A 27,102-nucleotide genomic window follows, 5' to 3' on the forward strand; every position below is an offset into this window, starting at 1 on the left:
AGTTACCTTAGCCGTACGTATTTACCCTATATTAGCTAAGGCTATACCTTAGGAGGTCCTTAATACCTTATCCGAAGAAGACCTACTAGCTTCTCTATAAAATATAAACCCCGAGGCTAAAATTATCCGAGTATAATAGCGGGTACCCCGCCGCGGTATTAGTAGGGTAGCGCTTCTCCTAATTAAATCGGCTTTACTAGAAGGAGTAATAAGCCTTATCCGGAATACCCTCTTTTTTAAGGGGGGTAGCTATATCTATAAGCCGTACGATCCTAACCTTAGTCCCCTAAGATGCTATAAGTGCCTATACTTCGGCTATAGGATAAACGGCTACCCTATAGCGGACAGGGTATACCGCTATTACGCTAAGCCTAAATCGGCGTACCTATAAGGCCTAGGATACTATAATGCTACGGCGCTTAGGCGTCCCCGCCGCTACGCCGCCTATACCGGAAATTATAATACCTTTAACAATTTATACCGGCTACTAAAGAAAAAGGCTAAGAAGACCCACGAAGCGTATAAGTCCCGAGCCAGGGACTTTAATATTACTTACTAGGCCGACGCGGTATACCCGTGATAGTCGTAAATTTTCCCCCCGATTATTATCGCCTAGGACTAGGACCGACCCCTTTATAGGGGTAAGGGTTAGCCTATAAAAAGGACTAAAGGATAGGAAGGCTCCCCGATACTAGGCCCGATAAGCGCCTATATAGTCCCCCGCGGGGCTAGTAAAGCACCGTCGTAGGAACCCTTGAGCCAGACCCCGGTTATACCAGGCACGCTATCTTAACCTCCCCCCCCCCCTTTAATTAATAGAAATCTATATTTTGTTATAGAATATAGGGAGGAGTTAGGCGTGGCGGGAGCTACTACTCCGGTACCGTGCCGAGTATAATATAATAGTAATCCAGAAACCCGGCCTTAACCTCTTTATGATAGGCCCCGCCTACCCCTCTCAAGGGGTATACCGGCTAATCTAGGGAGGAGGCCGCGCCCTCTTATATATCTATAAAAGACACCTGCTATACACGTAGACGTGGCAGGCCTACCACGATACCTACACGGTTATATTTAGGACCGGAGATATTACCCTTATAATCTAGTTAATCTATTTAAAGAACTACTAGTTAGCTAGGATCCCTTAGAATATACCCCTATAAGATATATTCGATATAGTACCGCTATAAGGCCAATACGTCTTTAAAGGGGACTTTAACCTATACTACCCTTTATAGTTATAGCTACCGTTGTATTACTCCTAGGCCGATACCCTGCTTACCCTTATAACCCGGTAGAACCTAGACCTAGTAACCCCCCTAGAATAACTATATAGTACCGCCCGGGCCGGGATACTTGTATTATCGACCTTATATAGGTAACGTAAGGGCTCTACTACGACTTTAGGGGTCCTAATAAGACTATTATCGGGTTAGACTATTCTTTATAGATAGCCCGAATCCTTATAAAGACGGATATCACGCCGATTACCGCGATAATACCACCGCGGGACCTAGCTAGGCCCTATTAGGTCTAGAAAGACTTCGACCCCTTTTTAGTCCCTTAGCTCGCCGCCACGTAATTATAGTAAACCGGCCCCTTTATAATACTAAGAGATATCGACTTAGTATTAGATAATCTAATAAAAGACCTTATAACCTTAGCCGATAAGGCTATACTACGCCGTTACAGGGGCACCCCTAAACGCCTACCTACCCCTTAGCAGAACGCGGAGCTTACCGCCCTTACTTAGGAAGCGAGGCGCCTTTACCGTAGATATACGTCTAGGAAGTCCCGGAACTAATAGGATAAGTTCTAGGAAGCGGAGAGGAGCTAAGATAAGGCCGTGGTAGTAACGAAGCGGCTATACTAATAACATCTACTCTACTTAACCGGGAAGAATAACAACCTCCTCTAGCGGCTATAAAAATAGGCACGAATTAAAGGGGGAGCCCCGCCGGACCCCTTATTAGTGCTATTACTATACTAAGATAATAGCGATAACCTAGTAATTATATATATAGAGAAGGCCGAAGTCCTAAGCCGGAAGTTCTTCCCCCCCCTTACCGTCCCTAGGCCCCTAGGCGCGGAATTCCCCCCGGGGTAGGATATCCGCCGCGATATTACCGTAGCGGATATATAGGGGCGCCTTAAGAAGACTAAACCCTAGGCGGTACTAGGACGAAATAGGCTCCTAGCAGGGCTCCTAAAAGCCTATAAACCCCTCCTATACTAAAGACTAAGTGCTATCTTTATAACGTGCCTTAAAGTAGGCTATTACTCGAAAAGGTGCCGCTATACTACCGTAGTAGTCCTTAAGAAGGAAGGTCGGCTATTAGCCGACTACGAGATAGTAAAAGGCTAATAACCGATATTACTCCTTAGTATAATAGGTAAGGTCCTTAAAGGGATCCTAGCTAACCGGATCGCTATTATAGCGGAGGAGTATCGGCTCCTCCTAAAGGGATAGATAAATAACCGGATAGAGCGAAGTATAACGATAATAGTATAAAGAGTCATAAAGGCTATACAAGCGAGCTAGGCCTATAATAATACCGCTTTAATACTCTAACTAAATATTAAAAGAGCCTTTAACAGTATCGCTTACTCCTGCCTCCTCGAAGTACTTAAAAGAAATAGCTTCCCCCGGTAACGGATTTCCCTACTTAGTAGCTTCCTCTAAGACGTATAGCCTAAATACTACTTAATAGTAAAATAGCCCCCCTATAGTACCTCCGCGGGGGTATACCATAAAGCTCCCCGATCTCCCCTATCCTCTTTATCCTCTATATCTCTACCCTTTATAGGGAGCTTAGAAGGGTCCTTAGAATAATAATAGTAGGTTTCGCCGATAATACGAATATTATCGCCTTTAGTAGGACGGAGGTATAAACACAGTACTATCTCGCCGCCGCGTAATAAGCCTACTTAGACTAGGAGATAACGAGTAGTCTATAATTCGAACTAACTAAGTATATCTATACCCCCTTTACGAAGTCACGCTAATTCTCCTTTATCCTATAATACGCCGGAATAGCGCAGGACTATACGTATGGATAGTCCTCGCGCGCTAGGCACTATACGCACGTATACTGCTCGGGCCGGGTTCCCTATATATACGTATAGCCCCGAAGACCAGGAATAGACCGGTCGTATAAGGAAATAGATAGTCCGGGGATCGCCGAGGATATATTCCCGGTAAGCCCGCCTTTAGATTAGTAGAGGATATCTTTATTATACCTTATTTTCGATACCTAAAGGTTACCATTCCGAATCCTAGAACCCTTAGGTCCGATAGTACTGGCTGGCTAGAGATATAACTGGATAGGGTATATTAAATCGTAGTAAGTAAGCTTTCGAGTAAGGTTTATATACCGCCGCTCGACGCGAGCTATATATCCTACGATTATATAGACACGTAGTATACCGATAAAACCTTATAACCGTCGGCACGCCAAGCGAAAACGCCTCTCCTTTACTAGACTAAGGCGTAGAGTATATAAGAACCACGGCCTCCTGTTCGTATATAGGTTTAGCGATTATACTAACTCTACTAAACGAAAAATCGCCGTGGAACCTAAAGCTCCGCTATTATAACCAATATAAACCTCCTTAACAACTATCCTTATCCGCGAAGCGCTAAAAGCGCGAAATGTCTTATTAAGTTCTTAGATAATTTCCCGGACCCTATCGCTAATCTCCTTACGCCCGAAGATATAACTCTACTTAATATAGCTAGGAGGGCCGTGTACGCCCTAAGGATAGCCGGCGTAAGCGGCCTAACCTTAAGAGGAAGAATTTCGTAATCGGAGTCTATATCCGATATATCCTACCTAAAGAAATAGATCCGAAGACCGGATAACTTCGTAGACGCCTTCGAAAAATAGCTTAATAAAGAACCTGCTTATGGGGAGATCCTAACGGGTATAGGAGAACCCCGCGATATTAAGGGGAAATAACCTATATAACCGTTTACCGCTAGTCCTACTCCCTATATAGGCGAGCTAGATCCTAAGGCTAACCTAATCGATGATATCGGAGGGAGCCTTATTAATACTAGCCTTATTAATACTAGCCTTATTAATACCAGCCTTATTAATACTAGCCTTATTAGTGCTAGCTCTGCTAGTACTAGCTTTACTCTGCCTAGCTCTGCCTAGCTTATTATAATAGGGCTTAGGATATAAGAGCTAGGTAGTCGGCGTCGCCTTAAGATTATAGGAGAGCTAGGGGAACTATTATTTACTATAATAAAGCCTGCCTTACTCCTTATCTATCCTACTATAAAGGCCACAGATAAGGAGCCCGTAATTAAGGAGGAGGAACTAATATACTCCTTAAAGAAATCCTCCTTATACTAATCGCCTATATCCTACATATCTCTTACTAAGACTATTATTCGCTATTCGAACGCTATACAACGCTAAATATCTAATACCCCTAACCAGGCCTTTTTAGCCGATTACCCGGTCGACTCCGAGAGCATGGTATTTAGTGCCCCCGGGCCTAGTCGCTAGAATATCCGCTAAAGCACCGGTCCGCTAGATAAGACGCCTCCTCCTCCTCCACCTCCTTTAACGCCTATTGAGCCGCCCCCTATAGGCGGAGACTAAACGTATATACGCTAGTCGGACTTATTAGCTATTATCGGCGAACTCTAGCACGGATTATAGTCGTAATAACCCTTAATCCGCTTTAAGGCGGACGACCTCGGATACTTTAACCTACTAGAATACTTTACCGCTACCTAGGACGTCCGTATAGAAAGCACTAAGCTAGTCTTCCTCGATGTATTCCGCTTTACGGACGCTATCGAGTAATACGCCGGGATAAGCCCCGGGTATAATAAAGCCTTTACCCGCGGTATCTCCCGCTACCTATTAGGTAAAGCCTTTAAGTAGCTAATAACTATAAGCCCTAGACTCCGCGAATAGTATAATAAGAATATTACCCTAAAAAACTAAAAGGATAGTTTAGAGAGCCGATTCCGGCTCCCGTGCGAAACAGCCGAGTACCGATTATATAGGGAAAAGTATACCCTAGATTATATTATAAACCGCCGAAATATCCGCGTATTCGCGAACAGTATCGTCCGACTCGCGAAGGCTACAGATAAACCCTAAGGAAAGCTCCTATCTATTATTTAGGATAAGCTTAATACTAACCTAGCCACGACCGTAATCCGACTAGGCCCTAAGGTAAAATTAGCCGACTTCTTAAATTCCCTAATAAACCTAATACTAGGATAGTACAGGAACTATACCTAAGGAGTCTAAAAGCACTATATTAGCCGATATAGCCTCCCTAAGCCGGACCGCGGAACGTATAACGCTCTATCCCCTATTATAGTAGTTTAATAACCCGCGCCATGGTACTACGATAAGCGCTTAACGCTTAAGCGCCGCCGAACGCTATAGCCTAACCGCTATTCCCTTAATCCTAGCTAGCTCTATCGCTAAAACGAGAATCGCGCGCTTTCTATACTAAACGCTAACCGTTATACTAATAATAAGGGTTAGCGACTCCTAACTAATAACGCTAACGAATAGTCTAATTACCGATATAAAGACTATCGCCGCGACCGCTCCTAAGACTAAGTTAATACCTCCGCCGAAAGAGCCGCCGCTAAGCCCGTATCCGGAGATAAAACTAATATAGAACCTAAGTACTACTATACCGATAAAAACTCCGAGGGTTTTATAGACTTTAAGGATAATAATAACACGGGTAGCGAATAAAAGAACTAACTATATTAGATCGCTGACGGACCCGGATTTATACTTAAGCACGCCGATCTCTACTAGGTATATCGAGAGTATAGTAAATACTATTAGCCTATAAGATTAAATCTAAAGACTATCCGATACGAGAAGACCTACTCCTAGCTATACCGATTAGAGGAGTAGAGCGGATAGAACTCACCGCTAATTAACAGTGCTGTTTAGGAGGTTAGAGATCCTTGTAATAGTCCCTATAGGTATATATACGCCCGGATCTAAGCCCGTAGTTCTCATATAGGCATACCGTTTAATATTTATATTAACTTAGGAGACTCCCGCTATGTAGTAAGCTAATAGCTCCTTAGTCGATTTCCCGATAAGTATATCGATTCTACGAAGCCCGCTATATTATAAGGCATAGGATTAATAAAGGCCCTAGGATACGCTACTTTTACCGTGCTGGTTTAAGGTATAGTAGGCGATAAGAAGAAGATTAGCCGCCTATACGTTAGGGATTAGATCGTGCCTAAGCTTAACGCTAGTCTTCTCCTAGGATAAGGGTTTAACTATCCTAATAGGCTAGATATCCTTAATACGCAGGAAGCTATTCGTATTAGCGCTTACTAGGACCTAACGGTTCCTATAAGGGTATTCGCTAAATATTCTTTAATTTAGCGGAAACTTAAGGCCGCTAAATATTAAGTTGTCCTGCCACGAATATATAGGTTCGTGCTAATTAATAAGCCCGATATTAACCTTAATTCTATAGAGTCTTTCCCGGATATAAAGGGCTCTCCGAACTATATCCTTAAAAACTAGTCTATAGTGCTTAACTTTAACGCTAATAACCGGCTATTAGTCGTCGCTAAAGGCACTAAGCTAGGTTATATAGAGCTATTCTAGGTAGATAGTTATTAGTATACCCACTACGATAATGCGCGAGATATCACACTTAAACGTCTAAAGGAAGAACCGCCTAGTAAGGCCGAAGGAGACGTTTTCTATAGGTATATTACTCCTAAAGGTAAGCTAGGTATTATTAAAAGCCTAAACGCCCCTATAAAGATTACTAAAAAGGGGGTAATAATCTATCGCTATAATAACCGGCTCGTGCGCCGGTTTAGTAAGATCGTCGAGAAGTATCTAAAGGTTTAGACCGACTAAGGCGTTATCGATATATATCCCGAGGAGTATATAAAGGCCTTTTCAGTTAACGGATAGTATAATTAAAAGATTAACTAGAAGCTATATCCCTTTAGCCATAACGATTAGCGATTTTTAGATAAGACCCTTAACGAACTCTATAAGTAAGGACGAATAGAATAGCCGACTTAGCCTATACTATTCGGGGCCTTAGTATTTATTATATAGCGAACCGTAAACGGGAAGCGTAAGGGCTAAATAGTAGTTAATCTCTATACCCTAAATAAGGTCACTATTCCCGATATATACCCGATACCGGTATAGGATAAGGTAATCCGGCGCCTCTGGGGGAAGAAGTTTCTTTCCGTTATTGACGCTTAAGCCTTCTTTACTAGTTCCCGGTATATAAGCCGTACCGTAAAAGGTTTACTATTGTCTTATATTAAGGATAAGAGTATTTAAAGGTCGCGCTTATAGGCTTCCGTAATTCGCTAGCCTACGTTTAACGCTATATAGATAAGCTACTCCGACTATATAAGAACTTCGCCGCCGTCTTTATTAACGATATCGTTATACCCTCCGATACTAAGGTAAAACACGCCTAATATCTAAAAGCCGTCCTATCGCTCTTTAGCTAAAAACGGATCTTTATCTCCCCGGGTAAATCCTGTATCGGTTACCTATCAGTATAGCTCTTAGGATTTAAGGTCGACGCTTTAGGCCTCTCTAATATAAAGGAACGCACTAATACCCTATAAAGGATCCGCCTACTATTATCGCTCTAATCGCTTAAGTAATAGATTAGTATAACCGGATAGCTACGGCACCTTATCCTAAGGTTCGCCTACCGAATTACCTCCCTCTAATAACGGAAGACTACCCTACTCGCGGAGGCTTATTAACTCGGAAAGGACTAGGGCTAAGTATATAAGGCCTATACTAAATAAACGGTATTCGAGCTTACGGCCGAAGAAATAGTATCGTTTAAGGATATCACGGACGCACTTACCTTTAATATCTGCCTTTTCTACTATAACTTAAGGAAGATCCTTTTTATCTAGCTAAACGCCTCTAAGGAGTACGGGTTCTCCGCTATACTATTCTAGCTTATCGATAAGACTAAATAGCGTATTAAAGGTATTATTAGTAAGACCCTTATTCGTCTAGTGCTTTATATTAGTAAAGGTCTTAATATAGCCGAGTAGAAGTACTAGCTGACCGAACTAAAGGTCGTCTACCTAATATAGGCCGTTTATAAGACCCGAACTATTATTTAATCCGTTTATCGTAATCCGACTCTTATTCTTATAGACTACGCCGTTACCGTTAGTATTATAAAATCTACTACGCTATCTAGCACGGATAAGACTAGGTTAAATATAAAGGTTATCCTCTCCTTAGAGTTCCTTAGCTAGTTTCAGTTAGACTATTAGTATATCCCCGGGAAAATAAACGTTATAGCTAACGCCTTATTACGGCTACCTATAATAAACCCTCAGGAAGCGGAAGACGATAGGGAATTAGAACGGATTTAGCGCGATTAGGCTATTTATTATTTCTCCGAGCTTAAAATAAAGGCCGATCTATAATAAAGGATTAGCGATAGTTATACTAACGATACTAAATGAGGATTTATCCTTACCTAGCTATAAGACTATAATTCGCCGGTTAAGATTCCTTTTAAGTTTGAAAACAGTCTCCTTTACTATTTAGAATCAAGCGGGAAGCGTCGGCTTTATATTCTATTCTCCCTATATTAGGAGTTTATTTAGGCCGCCTACGATAAACGCTATTACTTCGGCGTTAGAAAAACCTAGTATAAGCTAATTAGCCGATTCGCTATTCCTAAGCTCTATAAGGAAATTAAGACCTATATCGCTAACTACACGATATACGCTATTAATTAGACTAATCGTTAACGCCCGCTCGGCGAGATATAACTAATTATAACTCCCCCTATTCCGTTCTATACTATCGCTATAGATTTTATTATCGGCTTACCCGAGGTACCCTTAGCTAGCTCTTCTTAGTAAAGGGAGGGCTTTCCCCTATTCGAGTCCCTCTTTACGGTAACAGATAAATTCACTAAGGCGACCCTCCTTATTCCGGGGTATACTTCCTATACCGCGGAGGACTAAGCTTATATCCACTTTTAGTTCCTTTAGCTCGGTAACTAGGGTATTCCCCGAGGGATTATTTTAGATTATAACCCTAAATTCCTATCCGCCTTCTAGATAGCGCTCTAAAAGGAGGCGGGTATACTACTTAAGTTCTTAATAGTATAGTACCCGTAAACGGACGGACTATCCGAATAGATGAATTAAATAGTTAAGATTATTATCCGTATATTCCTCGCTATATATCTAGATATATTATAGATAAAGGGTATTGTCGTGTTATAGTTTAAGCTAAATAACGCTTTTAGCGAAGTCTTAGGGTATTTACTAACTAAACTACTATATGGTTCACGAATAAACAGTCCACTTAATATAATCGGCGATATAAACCCGCGGTTCGCTCGGGAACTATTCTAGGAAGATACTAAACTATTTATCGCCTTAGCCTAGATATATATAAAAAGACTATACGATAAAAAGTATCGTGGTATTCGGTTCGCTTTAGGGGACTTCGTCTTTAGTAAGCTCGGGTATAGCTACTCGCTGCCTAGTAAACCCTTAACGAAGCTCGGTTAGTAGCGAATAGGACTATTTACGATTCAGGAATAAGTCTCACTACTAGTATACCGGCTAGAACTACCCGTAACGCTTAATATCTATCCCGTTATGAGTATTATATATCTATAACTAACGAAGGAACTAAGTTCGGACCCGTTCCCTAGCCGAACGGCCGATAAAGGTCCTATTCGCCCTAATAACCCCGATAAGGGTAGGCACGAATAGCGCGACTGATATAAGCACTATAAAATTAAAGCTATCCTAGATAAAAGAGTTACTAAGAAAGGCCGTGGTAAGCCCTGTATCCAGTACCTAATTCGTTAGAAGGGATAGCCTAGTTAGTATAACGTTTAGATACCTAAGGAAGCTATAGACGTATTAAAATTAGTCGAAGTCTTTAAGGAATAATAAAAAGCCTTAGAAACGCTATAAGCGGTAACGAAGAAAGTAAAGGCGAATAAGGCACTTAAGCTAGGAGATATCGAAGGACTCGGGATATTAAAGAATACTTAAGGTAAAAAACCTTTAACGATTATTAGTATAGCCGCGTAGCCGTGTAACTTACCGAGGTTACCGCTCGAATCACCTATAATAACCGAACGCTATTCACGTATAACGAGGAAGGGATAAGGGAAGGCGCGAGGGCTATCGTCTTATATTTAAAAGGAAGGCACGCGTAATTAGAATAACGTAGAATAATAAAAAACTCTACGCTACTCCGCTAGATTAGCTATACCCCTAGAATAGATATAAAATTTACACTAAAGCTATCCTCTCCTATATTGTCTTACTCTTTACTACTATAGTAAGCTTCGTCTATATCGTAATCCTTAGAGTTCCCTTATATATTTACTATTACCACTTATAGGGTAAATAAGCGTGGACCCCCGATTATCTTTTTATTATATTGAGTATATACCCTTCTATATATATTTCGTTCTCTATTATATTTATAGCCCGTTACTATATCGTTAAATCCCTATTAGCTATTAACCAGTTAAAGGATAGTATATTCGAATACTAGTTCTTTAGATTCTTTTATAGGGGATATATAGGCGAAGGCCTACTATTCAAGTGATACTTCCATGCTATTACACTATTTAGTAATAAGAGTATATTTATTTCTAAGCTCTCTATATTAGGCGCTATATTCCGTGTTTAGCGTAGAGATAATAAAGGAATTATTGTAGACTACCGAAGCCGCGCTACCGTATTAGGCTATAATAACCCCCTTAACCGTGCCCTATATCGAATAGTGTTTACTCCTATAATTAAGGTAAATCGTGTAGTTAGTATAGACGATGCTAAAGTAATCGCCCTTATTTATCCCTAGCCTTAGTTTTTACTAGATTATAATTTAGATACATAAAATTAGACTAGACCTAAGTAAATATTCAAGTAATACCTCGTAAGTATACCTAGATATAACGCGCTATAGGGGCTAGACGGCCGGTTCTTACCCGATCCGCTATCCGGCACGCGCGGCACTAACCCTTCTACGCTATAGAATAATAACACCCTAACCCCATTTACTATCCGGTTAGGCATAAGTGGGGTTAATATAGCCGCTTTATCCTTACCCACTAATATTACTATAATAAATAGAGTAATACCCGGCTATATCCTATAGTAAATAAACAAACTCGCCTACCTAGCACTTAAACTAGCGGATATAGTAGAGGTTCGTTATAGAGGCGATATCGATAAGGCTTTATTCCTAGCTAGAACAGGGGACTATAATAGTCTTATTAAAAATTATATTATATCCGTTATGTAATTCCTTTAATTACCCGCCTAAAGAATAACGCTAACTATCCTATAAGCCGTTAATATCCTTACCTAGCTACGTTTAGGTATATCTAGTAATACCACTATAATAGCTATACCGATAACTACCGCTATACCCTCTAGCGGCCTTAAAAGACCGTACTAAGGATATATAAGCCCCCTAGCGGCTAAAAGGTTCTTCTCTAGGCCCGGCTAGGAGATAGTTTAGATATAGGGTTATAAATACCTAGTTAAACGTCTATTTACCCCTAATGCCGGCTATATATATAAGGAATTTATATATAACGGGTAAAAGCTAAGCTCGCTTCTCTAGCGAGGATATAGTACCGTGCTACCCGCGCCGGTAAGGATATAGGCTAAAAACTTCCTTAAGGACTATATTATCCCTAGCGAAGTTTAGAATACTATAGAGTTACCCTTCCTTCTCGCGCTTTAGCGTATAGAAGACGCGATATAGATTACTACGCTTAGCTCTAATAAAAGTATAGACCTAATTAAATATACGCTAATAGCTAATAGGTTTAGTAAGCACTAAACACGCGCGTAGAATCTTATACTTTATACTACCGCCCTCGCTAAATTTTATAATAACCCGGGAAATAAGGGCGTTATCTTATTATACGATATCGATCGCGCCGAGCTAAATAAATACACGGCGGAGGTTACCTCCGCCGATATTAAGGACTTACTTAAGGTTAATAAGGAGTATTAGGGTTTCCCTAATAAGTAAGCTAAGTTAGCTAAAGTGGAAGAAGTCTAAAGTATACGCTTATTTAGGAAAAGATTAAGGGTTTAGTAATATATATAATCTATTTAGCTTAGGAGTCTATTTAGTTCCTATAATCTAGGGTTAGTATTCGGTATTCGGGTATATAGAATAATTTGGGGTATATTAGGTATACGAGCTTTAGTATTTAGGTTATATTACTTATATTTTAGTCTAGGAGTTTAGATTTCCGCCCACGATAGAACGGGTATATACTAAGGTAAGGATAGCGTATATATACGCTATCGTAAGAAGATATAAAGGCGGTTCGTTTAGTTATATTAGTTTATTTTTTTCTCCTTCTTCTCTTCGTTATTTACTTTAGTCTTCTCTATTATTCGCCGTCGCGTAAGGCATAATAGTATTATGTAACCGCTAACACGGCGCGAAGAAGTTAGTAGATAGTATAGCTAGCGTATAATATATTTTATCCCCTATTTCCTTTCGTTATAAACGCCGTCCGTTCGTATAGATCGTAAATAACGATTACTCTATCCGGCACGCTTAACACGCCGGCCGCGTACACGTTATACACCTTATCGCCTAATAGCTCCCTAGGACGCCCGCGGGACGCAGGGCTCTTTTCGCCCGGGGTATATAATACGCCGGAATAGCGCAGGACTATACGTATAGATAGTCCTCGCGCGCCAGGCACTATATGCACGTATAGTGCCCGGGCCGGGTTCCCTATACGTACGTATAGCCCCGAAGACCAGGAATATACTAATCGTATAAAGAAATAGATAGTCCGGGGCTCGCCGAGGATATATTCCCGGTAAGCCCGCCTTTAGTTTAGTAGAGAATATCTTTATTACACCCTATTTTCTGTACCTAAAGGTCGCCATTCCGAACCCTAGAAGCCCTAGGTCCGATAGTACTGGCTGGCCAGAGATATGCCTAGACAGGGCATATTACCCCGCTCCCCCTTAACACTACTTTAGTACTGGTAGCGGAAACGATAAGGCTCCTAGGCGTTTAGCTTAATAAAAAACTCGACTTCTAGCGATACGCTAAAAAGGTAAAAAGCCGACTAGCTATATAAATATATGCCTTCTTAAGGCTTCATATAGTAGTCTAGGGGTATAGCTTCGCGGACGTAAAAAGACTATGTATTATAGTAGTAAGACTAGTAGTAGCCTATTACGCCTTAGCCGTCTATAAGATAAGGGCCGGCCCGTGGTAAGGCCCCGTAGCGGTATTTATAGCGATATAGAACCGGTGCCTCCGATTAGTTACTAGAGCTTATAGGGCTATACCGGTTAGGGTCCTCGAAAAAAAGACCTTTATCCCCCCCCTTAACCTATACCTCTTAAGCCTAAGCGCCTAAAAGATCCTCCGGATATAGGAAGAACGGACCTAAGATAAGATATTAGCTAGAGTATACGCCGCGGCGAGAGCCTTAATAATACTAAACCGGTAGTATAGGACCCACGCCGCCCTCGCGTAGATAGCGTAGCTTACCGCCCTAATAACCTAGGCTAGAACCATATCCCCGCGGAAGGCCCTTATAAGGGAATAGGGTTAAACCTAGGCGGGAGCATAGCAGTCCTATACCTATACTATAATAGCGCCGGACCGGCCTCTAATACGATATTCCTTTAAAAAGTATAAAGAACTCCTTAAGCTACTAAGCTCTACGCTTACCTAAATCCGTACCGAAAAACTAAGTCTATAAGCCTTCCTCGCTAAAATAAGGGTACCGGGCTTCCTATTACCGCGGTATTTTTACGGGGACGGAGGGGCGGAAATAGCGGAGTATATAGCACTCTAATACTAAGAGGTAACCGAGGAGGACTATAAGGACCTCTTTAGCACTATTAGGAGACCGCTTATAACTAAAAGGGACTTATATAACGCCTTAGAATATAATACCGAGGCGGGGGTAAGTATAAGGTAGTTTTTATAAAGGAAGAGGCTTAAGGACTTTCGCCTCGCCTTTAAAGTTATAAAAGCGTATAAAGATACCGAGGATAACGGAGCGGGACCGGAGTAAGGGCAGGGTAGTATAATAACTAATTAATTATTCAGATAAAGGCCCTATAAGCTAGGACCCTAGCGGTATTAAAATAGTACTATTACGGTACCGGCTATTACTTATTATCTTTACCTCCCTTAGAGGCGCTAATACCACTTTTAATATACTTAAGACCCTACTAAGTCCGGTTAGATAACTAATACCGCTAAGGAGCCGTAGCGGGACTAAAGGGGAGCCACTTATAAGGTAATCTAAGATTAGATCTATCTTACCCTCTAAGCGACTTATCTAATAATATAACTCCTATACCTCTACTAACACGCTACCGCCGCGATTATAACCGAAAGGTAACGCCCGGTTTAGAGCCTAGCTAAAACACTAAGACGCCGTCCCTAGGCGCTCCTTAGCCTATACCTTATTAGTGCGGGATTATTATAGTACTAAAGGAGGATACTTATAGTAGCGATACTAACACTATTAGTAGCCTTTACCGCTATATACGCCTAGTGAATATCTATAATGCGTTATTACTGCTTCTTAGTAGCGAGGGGGATTTATTAAGCTATTAGCCGTATCCACCTTAATATATATAAGGTATTACCGCGGCATAAAGGCGACTTATATCCTTTCTAAACGGCGACTATTAGTATAGTAGTAATAGGCCGCGCCTATTCTAGTAGTGTTAGTATAAGCCTCTATATCGTCTAGATATATGCCTAGGCGCTTACTATAACGATTATAACTGCCCTAAGCTAGCGCTACGATACTACCTCGATACTATTAGGGCCTATATACGGTATAACACGAACTACGCCGTGTATATAGCGGCGATTATTACTATTAGTATTATTATTATTAGGGGACGATATCTATAATTATTAGCACGCTACTATTAAGCACCGCTACGCTATAAAGGGAACTTATATTATACTACTAATATCGATTACTTAGTTATATATGTAAATTAATACTATATTACCTAGTTAACCCTATATTACTACACTACTATAACGCCACCTATAAAGTATTTATAGTTAAAGTATAATAGGGAAATGATGAGGAAAACTAAAAGGTTTCTTATTAGTATAGAGCTATAACGATAAGCCTATAGTACCGTAAGCGGGAATAGATTAAGACGAAAACCTATAATAAACTTATTAGCGTTATAAGAGGAAAAAAGAGGAAAAATAGGCACGAAGACCTTATAGAATATTAACTATCTAATTCCTATAATAGGGTAAAGCCTTACCCTCTTTACTTACTATCGGATATAGCAGGAACCTACTTAGGGGAGGTAAAAGGCACCTGCCTCCCCTACTCTTTTTATTAACCGAATAGAAAGAATAAAAGGTATAATCCTCGGAGACGTAGGGAGGCCGAGGCTAGAGGGTCGTAGCCGCCGCACTGCGGAGGCGCGGCGGTAACCCCCTCGGCCTCCGCTCCGCCGCTAGCGATTAGCTTAGGCTAACCTACCTAACTACCAGCCTACTATACTTCCCGTTAGCCACTAGCCTAAAGGTAAAATTTAGATATATAGCAGAGACGAACCAGGGCTATATCGGCCCCGTAATAGTATTACTCTACCTAAGGAAGTATATAGAGGTTTTCCCCGGGTTTTACCCGGGTTTTGCCCTTTATAGCCACCTAAGAAGGACCGTATAGCCTAGAAAGGCTCCTATAGATTAGTTAAGATAGCGGAGTAAGGTCGATGATAACCCTAATAATAGCCGACCTCCTACCCGAAGCTATACCCTACGGTAACGCGCTGCCGTAGGGTATCTTCTGTTTCTGGGAAAGGAAGGCTAGCTATAACGCGAGAGAGCTAGACTAACGAATTAAAGAGACGTAAAACCTTTATATAATGAACCGCCTGCCCGTTTAAGTTTAATTTACGCCGTCGTGATAACGGCTAGGTTATTAAGTCTATTATTAAGTACGGGAGTCAGTAGCCTATATATAACTATAGCTGGATATAACCTAGTGCGTTCCCATAGTTCTGTAAATAAGGCCTTACGGTATAGAAGTCTAAGATTGTTTTTATATAGAATAGCGGGATTCGACCCCGAGAGATTATAATAAAGCTGCGTAACCGGGGAGATTTAGAGCGGTAGCCCCTCTAGGTAACCAAGTATAATACCTTAAACCTACTGAGACGGCACTGACGCGATAAGCTTACTATAAAAACACAAATCTAATAGCTTTACGAGGTATATATTTAATCCTTACTATTACCGAACTGTATACTAATTTCTTAGTAAATTAATAATCAGGACTACTATATTCATTGCGCTCTCTACGATAACTTAAATCGAAGTTAGTATCTATATATAGCGCCTATATCCTGTATTACTCTATTACGAGATACCACCGATATCCGTATTTTTAACGCTACCTATAAGACTACGAAGTTTAAGATAATACTACTTAATATCTATAGAGTATCGCTACTATATAAGGCTTTCTTCATCGTAGCTATTTTCCTAGATAAAGAGAAAGAACACTAATAAGCGTAGGCACTTATAGCGTTATTAGAATATATTCTTACCGCTAGGATTCCTCTAGTCTACTATATCATCACCGACGGTAAGCTTACCGTTCAAAATGTCTTATAATCCTATATAAACCTAGAAGTAATCCCCCGTTATCTATACTATTAGCACGTTAATATAAAGGTCAGGATATTCCGACTATGCTAACCGGAGAATCCGACCATAGTGCAGATGTTAACACCTGTTATAACTAATAACTAAGCCGGTAGAGCTAAATCAATCCTTCGCTTATAACGCCTAATTAATCATTTTTACCTTATTACCTCAAACGATTAATTAATTCTTTTTACCTCTTTACCCTCTTTACCCTTTTATCCTTATAATTAACCCTCGTATTCGATATTTACTATACGGCTTTAACGCCGCGCCGTAGCCGTAATAGCTCTCTTACTACCCTAGCCGTTTACCCTAGGCTATAAAGAGCTTAAGGATCTAATTCCCCATGCTAACGACTTCGTCCACGATAATAGATACGTAATTAACACCCGGCGCTCTTCGAACAAGGGTAAAGATAGGATCTACCACCGCGTTAATCTTTATAGCGCCCGCGAGGAATACGGGGAATACGATATAGAAGAGGTCGTGGGGGAATACTATAGGCGAGGAATCGTATACTAAACGCTTCCGATAGGATATCTGGTTAGTCTAGTATAGATTATTATTATTTATTACTCTGCTCTCGCTTAGCTAAGCTAGGCTAACCACCTAGGTAATAGTCGTTCTCTAATTCTCGAGGGGAAACCGTTAATAGATCAAAACCCCTACGATCTTATTATATAAGTAAGTCTATCGTGCGTGGCCGCTACGGTATTACTCCGCGGCCTTATTTTTATCGCTATTCGAAAACCGGATCTTACCTCCGGGCTAATAGTTAACGGGGGTCGGCTAGTGAGTTTAGTAGGTGCTATATTAGTTGTACGCGCCCTCCGTACGCTATCGTTATAGTCCCTCGCCGCTATCCTTTCCTTTATTTCGGATCCGGCGAGGTTATTCTCCCCTCGCCGCGGCACCCTTTATACCCTCCCTCCCTTTTATAGGGGGGGGGCGCGCCTACCCCCCCCCTTACGCCTTCCTTTATTTTTATTATTTATTCTAAAACCTCCTTTATACACCTACTATTTATAGTAGCCCTTATTTAGTTATATACCTCCCTTACTCGCGCTATATAGGCTCTCCAGGGTAAGCATTATAGTATAGGCCGGGCGTGACTATTATTCCCTAGAAGGCGTAGTGACTCGTAAGGCTAATCTACCGCTCCCTTATCTTATAACCCTCCCGCTCTTTCTCTCTTTTCCTCCTTTCCTCTTTTCCTCCTTTCCTCTTTTCCTCCTTTCCTCTTTTCCTCCTTTCCTCTTTTCCTCCTTTCCTCTTTTCCTCCTTTAAGCTATTATTCTTAAAGTAAGTTTTACGTGGTCGGTATAATATAGGTGCGGCCTTAGAACTCCTATACAGAATCCCCGGTACCGTTCGGCTATATAGTAGGAGATCTAATAGGGTCCCGGGTCACGCTATCCTCGCGCCGCCCCCGCTCCGCTCCTATAGCGCCCGCCTTAGTCTAACTCTCCTACCCCTTTAAATACCTAGTAATAAGACCTGTATTATTAAAGGGGGAGCCGGTGCCGGCGCCTATAAGGGTAAAGGGCCGGCTACCTCCTAGCCTTCTACTATAAGTTCCCCGCTTTATTATCGTCGCGCCCGCTTTACACCCCCGCTTTATATTCTAACCCGGTATAGTCCGCTATTACCTCTACCGTCCGCTCCTCGCCCTATCCCTTATATATCGTGTTACTAGTATAAGACTATTAGGCCGCTTTATACTAAAACCCTTTTACTATATAGTCCTATTATACTCCCGTTATACCTCTATTACGCCCCCGCTCCGTGCCGTATCTACTAACCTGATTTAGGAGCCGGCGCCCGTTATATTAAATATATTAATAGTAATTATAATAGTAGCTATTACGCCCCGGTTTATCCCCGCTACGCCCCCGCTACGCCTTTACTCTATTAATCCTGTTATTAAGTCCCCCCCGTATAATAACGCCGTTATAGCCCTTATCGCCGCCGCTGCCGCCGCCCGCGCCGCCCTAACTCCCTTTATAGGTTTTCCCCTTCTCTATTATACCGTGTACGCTATATCCTTATTACTAATCCTATCGTAGAATATCCATAAGTTCTAATAGGCGGCTACTTGCTAGACTCGCGCCCTCCAGGCGTACCGCGCCGCCCTCCGCCGGGCTAGTAGTATTAGTATAATCGCCGCCCCCGCCGCCGCCCCCTTAGAGTTATAGTAGTAGCTATACCCGTAATAACAAGATACTAAAGCTTATCCTCGCTTACCTTATAAGTTACCCCGTACCACCCCCGCGCTAACCCCGTTATTAACGCGTATTATAGGGTATTCCTATCCTTTTATTAAGAGACCCTATAGCCTCGGCTACTAAGGATAAGGGTAAAGGTAAGGAAAAGGTTATCCTAGTAGATAGTAGAACGATTAGCTCCGATAATAATAATAATAAGTCCGATAAATATATCGATAAGGAGTAAATATATCGCGCCCGTAGCGTGGCCGTATAACGGCTATTAATGAATATCTTACTCTCCCTCTACTTATTCCCTTTATAGTTATCTTAGCCTCCCTATATATATACCCGAGGTTTTAGCACTACGGGGGCTTTATTACGCCTCCGATTCTAGTTATTATGCTAGTCGGAAGTCCGGGAGGCGCCCGGTTTATTGGAACTATTTCGCGACCTTCCCCGCGGTCTCCTTACTCCGGAGCGCTAGGAGCTAGTCCTATTGTATTACTAGGCACGCGCCCGTATCGGCTATAAGGCGCTTTTATATCTCCCTTAATATATCCCGGTACTATAACGCGATACATTCCGTTATCTCCGGCCCTCCGTTAGTATACCGGTAACGTAGTACCGCTATATCCGGCACGCCTTTTATAAAAAGGAAGTAGCGAAGGCTTATTTTCTCCGTTTAAATCTAGGTAAGGATAGAACTCTCTAGTTTTATAAGGCCCTTATACTTCCTAAGCGCTACGCGGTTAAATCAGGGCATTTATATTACGGCTACGCTATTATATTAGCGTAGCGAGGTGCGTTTTTACCGGTATATTTATTCCTCTTAGTTATATGAAGCTAATTCCGTCCCGAGGAGCTAGGACTCGACTTCCTACTTCTATACCCTCTAAGACCTTAGGTGGGGCTTAACCCCTCCCCTATATCTTCTATACTATATAGCCGCTTCGGCTACTTATCGTACTTAAAGTATCGCTTACTTTATTAGTGTGCCCTTTACCTGTAGTACCGCTTACGCGGTTAAGGCGTTATAGTATAAATTAAAAGGGGGGACCCCCGCCTCTATCTTAGTTACCTTTACAGTAATAGCCTAATACACGCCGATAATAATATATAAGTATTACCCCTATTTACTAGCTAGTCCTTTTAAGACTCCGCTCGGCTTCTCCCTTTTTTCTGTTATTATACAAAAGGCTAGGGCAGTATATAGTATAGCGCTTCGGACTACTATTTAGTATAGTTTACGCGCGTCCCTAATACGGTAGCCCTATACTAACGCTATAAGGCGCATAAGGGCGTATTCTTAGGTAAGGAGTTTAGCTTTAAGATTCCGGATATAGGGACGGAATATAGGCTTCTAGTTAAGGATAACCCCTAGGACCTTTATCTCTTTAATTTACGGCGCCGGTACGCCCTTAAGGCGTAGCTAGAATAGTGGCGGGTCTTATTTTCTCCTAAAGTGGAGAAGCTTATATTTCCGTGGCTTAAATCGTAGTCCGCTCCTTTATAACTAGCTCTAGTAGACCTACTATACCCGTTTAAGGTACGCCCGTAGCATAGCCTTATTATATCTAAAGGCTATAATAATCGTGTTATCGGTAAAGCCGTTTACCACGACCCGTAGTATCCGGATTAATTCCTAGTAAAGCGTTCCGATAAATACTATAAAGAGGATTAGGGAAAGGGGCGATCCTTAGGGGACTCCCGCCTAGATATCTACCCTATACGCTATATCGCTATCGAAGCGTAGGCGTACTATACACGCTATAAGGTATAACTAAGTCTATTTCGTAACTTAGTCCTAGAAGCCGTATTAGGCGAGGACTTTAAGGAGTTTTTAGTAGAGTACTATATTAAAGGCGCCCTGTATATTAAGCTTTAATTACGTTACGGCCCCGCCGCGCTCTTACGTGACGTATATACCCTCTATAATAACCCTAACCGCTATTATCGTATCGCGGTGTCTTCGATTATCTATTTATCCGGTAAGGAGGAGTCGGTACTCCTCCGTTATAGTCGCGATTCTCCCCGCTATTATCTTCTCGAGGACCTTCCCCGTTACGCTTAAGAGTAATATCGGTCGTTACCCTAAGGCTATTATATAAGCTTCTTTTAGTTTACCCGGTTTCTTAAGTATTATTACTTTTACGGTACGGGATCGTTACGGGAAATATACGGCCTTAAGGCTCGCGGAGAAGAGTTATACTAGTTATTTATAGAGTAGTTAGCTATAAGCGAGTAGGAATCTATTCGGTAAGCCGTCCTCCCCGGGTACTTTCTACTTTACTATTTATTATATAACCTACTAGACCTCCTTTTCTATAACCTTTTACGTAAGTTGTATTACCTCCGTCCTTAGCGCGTCGCTAATACGCCTATTTTCTATAGGGTATAATAAGGGGAAAAACTTCGTTAAAAGAGGTATCGCTTTTCCGTTATATTTTATTATAACCGGTCCGCCCGCGCTACGCTATAAGGGCGGGACAAATAGGAGGTCTAGGGGTAAGTGGCTTACTATCCGGGCCTAGTATTATAATACCTAAAGGCTTTTCTAGTCCGCGGCCGTCGTATTAACGGCGCCGTGTTAGCTTTTCCGCTTCTCCGCCCTTATAAGTATACTATAATATTTTTCTGCCTCCTTAAGTTTATCCTACCTATTACACGATCTCCGCCTATAATAGCGCCGTGTTAGCCTTATTACCTCTTTATTCGCCTTTACTATTTCCTACGTCTATTATAGCGGTTTATCACGGAAGGCGGCTAGCTGGCGGTATAACGCTATAGCGTCCGCGATACTAATAAGGTCCTATAGTATCTGGCTTATAGCCTAGTCGATTACTTCCGGGGTAAAGGGTATTTCTCTATAGTCTAGCGTTTAAGCCTTTTTTTAGGCCGCTTCGCGGTCTAACTTCCTTTACCTTTATCCTTTACTAGCGGTGCGTTAGCGCGGCTACGCTATATTAATATGAATAATCTAGGCTATATAGTCTAAGCCTATTAGGTTTATATTATCCCCTTAGTATATATAGGTTAGGTCTACCGAAACCTAAGTAAGGTTAAGCGTGCTATATTATCGATTAGTATTGGCTAAGGTCTTAGTAATATATCCTTTTAGGGTTATAAGGTCGAGTTATTATTAGTACGCGAGTATAATAAAGTCCTCCGACTATCTTTCGTATTTATCGTATCTATGCTAAAAGGGGTCTTTTAGGTTAAAGTCTTTTATTAGGGTAGTATATTACTACTCCGGTTCCGCCGCGAGACTATATATCGGGGTCTTCTACTCTCCTCCCATATAGTATAGTAAGTATACTACCTATATACTTACCTCCTCTTATTATATCCTAAGTCTAATTATAGCCTAGGCCTAATCCTTACCCGTATACTATATAAATATAACGGCCTTATACCGCTTATATATATAGAGTAAAGCGCGCCCGCTCTTTTATATTATCCTATAATTATATCCCCTCGGGTCAACCGGGTTCTTCCTCTTATTTAACCCGGGCTTTATTACCGCTATTATATTATACCTATTACGGTTATAAAGCGCCTATTATACTTTATCCCGCTATCCCCCTATATTCTACTAAACGATTCTAATTATTTATCTTAGGCGGCTATACCGCGCTCGCTTTACTTTATACTTACGCTTTAGCTATAGCCTTAGGGTAAGGGGTAAGGCTTAGTAGGGGCTAGAAGGTAATATTAAAGGCGAGGAATCTTATAATCGGGTTATTTTCCTAAATAGGCGCGGAAAGGGCGGTACGCGATTTAAGGAGGATATTCCACGACCCTAAAGGGCGTTCTTTTTATTTTCTTTTTTTCTCGGGCGGTTCGGAGACTACTATTATTTTTTATAACGCCGCGAAAACGCTACGCTCCCTCTCCGCCCTATATTTCTTAAGATAGCTAAGGTCGAATCCCTTTACCTTATTACTGTATACCTCCTTATTCCGCGCCCTCTCCTTTACTTTATTCGGGCACTTATCGTTAAACGCTACGTGCGGCCCCTTATAGGCGGCGTAACGCCGCTTTTTCGGGTCCGTCTTAGCTTTATACGCCCCGAAGCCCCTTTAGTACACTGACTCTACGCCGCTATAATACCAGTATAACGCTTTTATCGCCTAGTACTAGCCTGCTTTATATCCGAAGTTAAGGCACTTAAAGCACCGTTATAGGGAGATCTCGGGGTTATAGGGTTCGCTATTATAGTATCCGTAATTAAAGAAGACTCCCTCTTTTATTAGTCGCTCCGTATCCTTAGGGCGGGCGACCTTAATAATTAGTAGCGCTATCTGCGTTGCGTTATTCCTAGGGTTCCTGGCTTTAATCCGGGTAATCGTAATATTATTCTATAGTCGGAGTTTTCATAGCGCCGTATCGGGGTTATTAACTAGTAGCTACGCTATCGGTATTCCTTTTACTATAACTTAGTATATTTTCTCTTATATCGTGGCTCCTATACTAAATATGCCTTTAACCTAGTTATTCGCGTTTATTATCTATTACTTATTCCTATACTTAAACGTGATAATTATATCGCCGCTTAGTAGTTATCGCGCGGCTATTACGTCTACGCGGCGGGCGACTTAATTAACCGCCTTAATAATCTCTTATAGGGTTCGGCCTTTAAGGTTAGTCTCGGCGTCTCTATATCGGACTATTAGTTCTCGGGCGTATCGGGTAGGTATAACCTTTACCGGTACTATCATAATATATTAACGCTACGCAGGTATACTCCGTACTACCTAGGCGTAGGTCTTAGGTCCTACTGCCCCGAGTAATTCTATTAGTATACCCTTAATCGCTTATTAAATCGTGTCGGTAAGCCTTTTAGTCGTAAGGGGGGGTATATCGCTACCGGGTTATTAGCGTAGCGGCTTCCCTATAATAGTCTTATAGTATTACATTTAAAGGATTTTCTATACTAGCTTTAGCGCCTTATCGGCGCTTACTATTAGCTAGTAGTCCGGAAAATTAGGTTCGTAGTTTATATAGTACGTCTTCGATACGCCCGCTTAGTGCCTAGGATTTTTAGGGCTCTCCCGGGGCTACGCGCCCCGGGTTAGTTGTAGTCGTTATATTCTGGGCGCTTTATAGTGGTATACTAGTATCGCGTTCGGTTAGCACTACGGGCCGCCCTACAGGCCGCCCTATAGTATATAACTCACTGCGCCCTTTACGGCCTCGCTGCGATATCGGTCTCCGGTGCTTTTAAGGGCGTAGAGTCCGAATCCGATATCAGAATTGATTTTATCGATAATACGGCACCTTAGGGTCACTTTCGGCTTAACGATGCTCTTTTTATTATTCTAGTAAAAGTATAGGAGTTATCTTATTAGATAAGACGCTTAGTCTAGTATTGATAGAACGATTAAGCGGCTATAATGAGAGCTATAGTAGTAGTAGACTAGTTAACTAATTAAAGCAAAAATGCCGTTTTTGCTATTTACGATCTTTACGATAAAAGGGATTAATTGAAGATTACGACTATAGGATTAATTAGGCGTTGTAGACGGTATAGGCGTAGGATTAACTTAGTATTGCGGGCATAGTTATCAGTTATAGCAGGTGTTAACACCTGCACCATAGTCGGATTATTCGGTTGGTATAGTCGGAATATCCTCACTCTAATATAAACGTCCTAGTAAAAACTAAGCCTTTTTTCTCTAAGCTTATAAAGTACCCTAATAGCAGGATAGAATAGTATACTATATTCTATGCGTTTATTAAGTTTTGAAGATGGCAGATAAGCGGAAGGGACGAAAGTCACGAAAAGCAGGTGGAAAAATAAGCAGGGGAATAATAGGATTATAAGGTGGGATTTCTGCGCGCGTGAAGATCGAGAAAACCGATCAAGAAGAAGAACAAAGAAACGAAGAACCGAACCGAGGGAAGGGGTTAATATCCTTTATTCTTTGTAAAAGGATCGATATCGTAGTAATATCCTAATCCTTTGTCTGACTCGCACTAGATCCTTTGTTTGACTCGCATTAGATAAACTGACTCGAAAGAGAACGGTCTAGGCTTGCGTGGAAGATATCCTTTATTCGAGTATGAAGGATATGCTCGAAGGATATTAAGGAAAGGATATTATTGGTAATAACACTAATATTAAAGACTAGAACTCTTTAGTTATCTACCTAATAGAAGAGGTATTTAACTAACGACCTCGAGATCTTAAGTAACAGAGAATATATCTAGCTAACGCTATTTATGACACGGTAAACGTATAGGTAAATCCTTATAAAAAGAAGATCGTGAGTTACTTTATAAACCAGGTATCTTATTTTAGGCACCGAACCACCTTTATTATAGAGTCTGTTTATATAAGCTTAAAGCGATATCTATACTCGGCTATAGGTACCCTAGTACCCGTTTTCCATAGCTTAAAGCTATCTAGAGGAATTAAGAGGAAGAGCTTTGCTTAGAGAGAAATATCTGAATTAATAAGCGATAACCGCCCTTATAAATAAAGCTAGCCTAAGTTTAAAAAGGAAGAGAAGCGTTGAGAGGAGGAAGATTTAATCGATCTAAGTATCGGATAGTAAGAGGAGGACGGCGTCTCTTATAGTTAGTCCGGGGCTATTACCTTAATATCGAGTAATAATAGGATTAGCGGTTTCCCCGATTAGGGGGCGATGTAGAAGAATGAGGAGGAGGAGAAAAAGAGTAACGACGATCTTTTCTTTTATTTAGATAATAAGGACGCTACCGCTTTAATAGCCTTCCTATTTACGGAGGAGGTAAAGCCCTTAACGCAGAGAAGTTATATAGCCTTAAGGGCGATACCACTAAATTAGGGCTAAGGATAAAAGAGGTGTGTCGCGGAGGCTCCTTATATAATAACTACAATTATGTAATAATAACTAATTTATATTAATACTTACCTCTTTCGACTTTTCTAAGCTATTATTAGCCTAATTACCCTAATAGCCTCTGATATACCCTGTCCAGGCATATCTCTGGCCAGCCAGTACTATCGGACCTAGGGCTTCTAGGGTTCGGAATAGCGACCTTTACGTATAGAAAATAGGGTATAATAAAGATATCTTAACTAAACTAAGGGTCGAAGGACGCCGGGGATATATATCCTCGGCGGGCCCGGGGGCCCGGACTATCTATCTTCCGGTTTCTATATGGACGTATAGTGCCGGCTCTATACGGATATATAGCTCCGGCCTAAACGAGCGGATAGCTTAGGGCTATACGTTCGTATAGGGTCCGTGCCGCGTAATCCTTACACGCGTATAATACCTGCTTATTGTGGTCGTATTATATGCCCCGGGCGAGAAGAGCCGTGCGTCCCGCGGGCGTCCCGGGGAGTAGTCCCGCGACGGGGGTATATAACGCGTATACGGCGGGTATACTAAACGAAATAGTCGGTACTTACGACTGGTTACGAATAGATAGTGTTTAAGACGAAAAGAAAAAGGAGGGTAGGTATATATAGAGGGCGCTAACTACGCTAACTATCGACTCCTCCCGCTACTATATAGCTATAAACTAGTAGCGACCGTGTCGCTCGACGCGTCCTACCGTGAATATAATAGTGAACGGAGATATAAAAAGGAAAATAAAACTATACCGTTAAGTATAACCTATATATCTTTTTGCAATAGCGCACTTATATGCTATCCTTTCCTCCTTACGTGCTAATTCTAAGTAAACTCCATATATTCGCGCTATACCCTAAAAGACTTATGTCTTAGACTTCCTCTACCTAGGCGATTTCTTCGTCCGTATCTAGGAAGCCCTAGTATTCCTCGTCGAGCTTAAGCGTATCTTCGATATCCGATATTCGTAGCTCGGCCGCGTGTTAGTCTATCTCCGCCCTATTAATATCGTACGATAAGATAAGGTCCTTAGTTCCCGGGGCGTTAGTGTTACACGAGGACCGTGGTATATAGAATCAGGTCTTAGGCGCGTGTGTTATACTTAGTAAACCTATCCGTTATTCGGGCGCGCTTATCGGGATCTATACTACTATTAGTAGTAAGTACGGTAAACTAGGTCGTGTCTTCTATATGCTAGAGTGCGAGGAGGAATACTAGTCCTACGGTATTCTATACTTTACTCGGGATAATATAGTCCTTAATAAAGTTTCCGGCCTAAAGTCCTACCAGGACGGGGAGCATTATACTATACCCGCGCTATAAGAGTAACGATAGCTTCTA

Source organism: Sodiomyces alkalinus (genome assembly GCF_003711515.1).
Source record: "Sodiomyces alkalinus F11 unplaced genomic scaffold SODALscaffold_3, whole genome shotgun sequence".
NCBI classification, from domain to species: domain Eukaryota; kingdom Fungi; phylum Ascomycota; class Sordariomycetes; order Glomerellales; family Plectosphaerellaceae; genus Sodiomyces; species Sodiomyces alkalinus.